The sequence below is a fragment of the Triticum urartu genome, chromosome 7A, assembly GCF_056163025.1.
Source record: "Triticum urartu cultivar PI428250 chromosome 7A, HENAU_Tu73, whole genome shotgun sequence".
Classification (NCBI taxonomy): domain Eukaryota; kingdom Viridiplantae; phylum Streptophyta; class Magnoliopsida; order Poales; family Poaceae; genus Triticum; species Triticum urartu.
This window is the reverse complement of record NC_141879.1, coordinates 224,727,460-224,733,459: the sequence shown is the minus strand read 5'-3', so window position 1 is coordinate 224,733,459 and position 6,000 is coordinate 224,727,460.

The following is a 6,000-nucleotide window of genomic DNA, read 5'->3' as shown; positions in this document are numbered from 1 at the left end:
TGGCCTGATGTGTCTTTCAGCCTGTTGACGGCCCATAAATGAGTTGGGCCATTTGTAGTCGGACCTTAGTTTCGGCCTTTTAGCGACCCATTTAAGTGTTGGGCCAATTCCCGGCCCGGTGTGTCTTTCAGCCTATTGACAACCCATAAATGAGTTGGGCCATTTGTAGTCGGACCTGAGTTTTGGCCTTTTAACGGCCCATGCTCTTCATGGTCCAATACCAGCCTGGTTTCTCTTTCGACCTGCTAAAGGCCCACAACACAGTTGGGCCATTTACTGTACGCCTTGACTTTCGGCCTCTTAGAGGCCCATGCTCTTCATGGTCCAGTACGAGCCTGCTGTCTCTTTCAGCCTGCTAAAGTCCCACAGTATAGTTGGGCCATATGTAGCTCGACCTTAGTAACAGCCTGTTAACGGCCCGTGAAATCAAATGGGCCCACCTGTCGCCCGCTTCGAAGTCGGTCTGTTAACGACCCGGGAGGTAAGAGGGCCGACCATTAACTTTCGGACTGGTAGCGGCCCATTAACTTAATGGGCACACTAAAGTTCGTACATGTCTTTAGGCCCAATTAGATAATTTTAGCCCATTATGACGAGCAATTATTCACAGGACCAGAACTGATCAAGCAAAGGTACGGCATACAGGAAAAAATGTTGCACATCCAGCATATATTACATGAAATTACATCCACTAGGCAATCAAAGATTGATGCCAGTGCAAATAAATGAACAGAACATAACGATCTAGAACGTCATAATCTGCAACTCAACGCGGATGACACCCATAAGCATGTGGGGAAGTTCTTGCTGCTTTGCTACACTGTCTGTGAAAACATTGATTAGTTGTTGTTGCGCACGAATATGCACCTCTGATTCCTCCACCATTTCCATCATTGCATCAGCCATTAATTGGTTCACAAACATACATTTTTCCGTTGCATTTGAGACAGAGGAAACTGAACCGATTCGGATGGCGATTTTGGCAGGCTTCTTTTATTGATAGTGGAGAGTGTCTCGACCACTTCATCTTAACATAAATTGGGAGGGGAACCAAACAGATTGATCATTTGTTATTGACATATTACCTGGCCTACATTTATTGGAAAGAAACAATGGGGTTGCCTTGCTGTTTTCAGAGTTTGTCTTCTTATCTTCAACAGCCTGCACCAAATTAACACACTAGCATTGCTATCATTGGCTAGGTCAGATAATAGGAAAGCAACATTGACACAACGAACGTTTGGGCAACTATCCTAGACCAAATTAACACAATATGGCACAGCTATCATCAGCCAGGTAAGGTCATACGAAAGCAACATTGACAAAATGAATGAATGGGAAACCAGAGTAGCAATACAATTTAGTAATCTGCATGATATGAGATAGTACACTCATGCAGCTCAATATGCAAAACTACTAGGCAGTTTTCCTTACAAAAATCAACATTGGCGCCTTTAACATTTTGCTACAACTAATTTTAGATCAGATAAAGGTTGGATTCATGCAGATTAACAAAATACATGCTGATGTAAAAATATAGTGATATACAACAGGTACTTACATCAGCATTGGAGCACAGAGAATTCCCGCAAGATATTTTCGTCGAGTATGATCCCAATGGAGGAAGTCTTCTATCGTTTAACCTTATTTTCTAAAAGAGAGATGTGTAAGAAACATGTAAAAAATATGATCAGAATGCTATAAAATTTCATGATGTGAGGATACACACACGCTTCTTAGAATGGAGTTGACATATTTTTGCTGGACTGGAGCGGACTAGTTCTTTGGCCACTGGAATCTGCTTATTATCAGTGGGAGTTGGGTTTCTCTGTGCTGGAGCAGTATCTATGAAAACTGGAGTTGGTTTATTATCTCCTGGCGTTTGGATCTTTTGCAAAGACCTGCTTTTAACCCTTCAGATTCTAACATAGACGTCTTCCCCTTGCATGCCTTATATAGAAGAATGGTGCTTCAATTATAAAACATGATACAACAGAGATGGAATAGGTACAGAAGAATACAAAGGCATGACATATTGACATGTATTCCCTCCATCTGGAAATAAATGGATGGGTCTAGGCGTATTTCAGTTCTAGATACATCCAGTTTTATCCATTTCTACGACATGTAATCCAGACAGAGGGAGTATGATGTAAGAGCTAGGGATACAATAGGACAACAGTGTAAAAAACACTACTTGAATGTAAAACTGTATGCTAGCGGAATACATACAGAAAAACACTAAGGCAACATATGCGTGTATGATTGGGAAACTAAGATGGCTTTGCAAGAGACCACTACAACAACACTTCAATGTGAAAAACATGGTATGGTAGACAAATGAAGTACATACTGATGAATAACAATGCATAAGATATTGAGAAGCATGATGTCCAAACTAAGCAGATGGCATTGCGATAGAGTAGAATGACATTACTTGAATTTGAAAACATGTTATCATGAATGGAATAGGTACTGAAAAACAGGAAGGCATGCCATATTTACATGCATGATCAGAAGGCTAAGCACAAGGCATTGCAACAGAGTAGATGCACTCCAGGACATTATACGCATGCTGTACCCATATCAAGGGCCAAGTTAGAGCAAGGACCTTATGGGGTGAATAGGATTCATCATCTTTCTACAATTCTTGTGAAGAACTGCCTTTACATGTTCCATCATATTGGGTGTCATTGACGTCAAGTTTGTTGGCCGTTACATTGCTCCATGAGGTTCTTGTGGATAAATCAGTGTGTGCAACTATATCTGACATGCATGGAAGACAACTAGTAGTTAGATTTATGTAATGAGTGCCTATAGGAGACGACATAAATAGTAGGACTGGGTTAACTAGCAGCAACAGGTCTCAAAAACTAAAGGGAGAACACATATGAAAGATACAAAATATGTATCGTTTGTACTCGAGATTAACTAGATGGCACACAAAAGTATTATGGAACAACATAGGTTATACTAGGAGTGGTATAATACTATAATCACTAGCCTGTGGGATAGCATTGGCTGATGGATGATAACTATGCAACAACGTTACCTAAAGAACAAGTCTCTTAGCTAAACTATGGAACAACATTAACTCCTGAACAAGACCCGTAAGAGATCAGCATGAATATACAGTGAATTGTGATAATCTATTTTCCATGCTTAGATGAATAACAAAGCCATAAATATTGCACACAAGTAAGATGATGGTACAACCTATCTGGCCACCATCCATAGGAGTGAGCATCATGTGCTGACTTGTCGATGGTCCTGCAGTTGTTGTGGTTGTCCATGTCGGGCACGCGCATTCGATGCAGGGAACTATTGAGTGGGGACTATAGCTCCCTTCTGGTGTATGCTTCCCTTGTTGGAGCAGCTGCGGTGAGTTGGAAGACGGTGTGGCTGAAGATGCAGAAAACACATAATGTTAAGAACGACACATCTCTCTGATCTAAAGAACTACCCTAAGAGATCAACAGCAAGGTACGAGAGTGGTCACACGTCTGTTGACTGAAGACTAAATTGGGGTTACACGATTTTATTTTATTTTGGTACTGTCCGATCTACACCGGATGGCTTGATGGCCGTCTTGTGCGTCCTGGCTGACACTGTTCGGAATCTTCCCCGAAGTGCCAGCGACCATCGGTAGAGCAGCCTGCCTCCACCGTCCGTGGCCCCGACCAAAACCCCGCTTCCCGACCCACCGCACTGCCGTGGTTGCGCCGCCCCCGGGCGAATCCACAAAGACTCGCCATCATCCAGATCCGGCAGCGGCAGTACCTTCAACCCACGCAACTCTAAGATAGCCATCTAAGCGCTGCTTCCGCGGCGAACTTGCGCCCCCACACCCTTATGTTAGACACCAGCCAACCCGGCACCCTAGGAGCTCCGTCGGCTCGAGGGGTGCTGCTTCCCATTGGGAATTGATTGGCCCAGAATAAATATTCAGACAACTGACGCCTAAATAAAGTGATTTGAGATGAGGGTGTGACCTATCTGGCGGCCCGGTGAAGTAGGCAGCTCCAGCTGCCTAGTCGGTGAGGTCGGCACAGTTGCGGTGGCTATCGGCGGCAGGGAAGAAGAGATGTCACGATTGGTCGAAGGCTACCGGGAAGGAGCGCCGGGGCTCTGGACGGGTCCAAAGTTGTGGCCGCTCCGGGGCCGTGAACAACGGCGGGGGTGAATCGGCTCCGGTACGGTTCACACGACCGTCGTCGAGGCAGCTCCGGCATCACGGAGTAAGAGGCACATGGCCCAGTGCATGACGACAAATGGGTAGCGTCTCCGGGATTAGAGAGGAGGGCGGCTATGAATTTGTTGCGGTGAGGGTGAGGGAGTCCTAGACTAAGGGGTCCTCGGGCGTCCAGCCTATTGCAATGGGCCTGACTGATGGGCTGTGAAGATACGAAGACCGAAGACTGCACCTGTGTCCGGATGGGACTCTCCTTGGCGTGGAAGGCAAGCTTGGCGATGGAATATGTAGATTCCCATCTTTGTAACCGACCTTGTGTAACCCTAGATCCTCCCGGTGTCTATATAAACCAGAGGACTTAGTCTGGATAGGATATTGTGACACTCCAAAATTTTAATTTGGTTTTCATCAAAAACTTTGTTGGATTTTTAAAAGAGGGCTTTTAAAAAAAATTCTTTTCCAGAAATCCTTCCTCTTAAAAACTTCCTTTCCATTGGCAAGGATTTTATTTTCCCTTTCAAATTTGGTGTTGAAGTTTTGGGAGCTTTTCCTTCTGGTTGTTACCCTCTCAAACTTCTTCATTTTCTTTTAAAATAAAGAAACCCTAGGAGTTTTGGGACTTCTTTCTTTTTGAAACCACCCATGGTTTTACCATGTCTCCTATAGTAAATATTCTCAAAACCTCTCTCCACCTTTGAGCAATTTAAATCCTATGTCTCATCAAGTCCAAACAAGTTTTTGGATTTTATTTCAATTATTTTATCTCCCAAAACATTTCTGCCAATTATTTTGAGCCTAAGTGATTTTCAAAGCAAGTGCCATTTTGCCTTTGAGTTTTTGTCCCAAACCAACTTCCCTGGATTGTCTTTAGTACCCATAACCTAGAACCATCTTGATCCACTCTTCTTCTTTTCAAAAATTTCAAATTTCACTCACTGCAAGTTTGGACCAGATTTGCCAAATTTGGTGAAATTCATATCTACACTCCTCCAAAAATTCCACCAAAAATCATGCAGCCTACTAGAGCAATGAGAAGCCACTCCACCAAATTTCAGCTCAAGGAAAAATCCCTAGATGCCAAAAGCATTCTGTCGAACACCTGAGCTGCACTGTTCTTTGCATTTTCAGTAAAGTTCAGTAAAATTCAGTTTTACAGTGTCGTTTTCTTCACAGTTCAGTCACAAGCTCACAGTACGCTTGGCTCGATGCTCGCAGCCCCTCCCTCTTGTCCGGAGCTTCACACGCGTGCGTGGAGCCTTCCTGGCGTCGGTGGCGCGCTGGCCCGCCCTCGCCGGCGTCTTCTGCGGCGTCGGGACCTCCCGTGGCGGCTGACAGAAGGCACACCACGGCAGAACGCCGTTCAGCGCCGCCCAAGCCATCTGGTAGCTCCGCGTGGCCGTCTCCCTTGCCAGCGCACGCGTGCAGCACCGCCGCCGTGGCCTGGCACGCGCAGGGCGCGCTCCCTGCCGCCGACGTGCCGCACGGCCGTTCCGTTGGGACAGGCCGTAAAACCCCCTCCCGTGCTGAGCTGGACCCTGGAATGGCACCACTACTCCACCTAGGCGATACCCAAACTCCTAATTCCACTGCCCAACCGCAGCGCCACCGTAATCGCTCGCCGGACTTATCCCATTCACGGCAACCGCCTCAAGCTCCCTCTCGCCCCTGCACACCTCCAGCACCTCACAGGACCCCGACCAGCAACTAGAAGAGCCTCGAGGGGCCCTTCTTCCTCGACTCCGGCCGCCTCGCTCCGCCTCGGCCTTCAGCTCGATTCACTCCGGTGAGGCCACCTCCGGCGCCCAAAC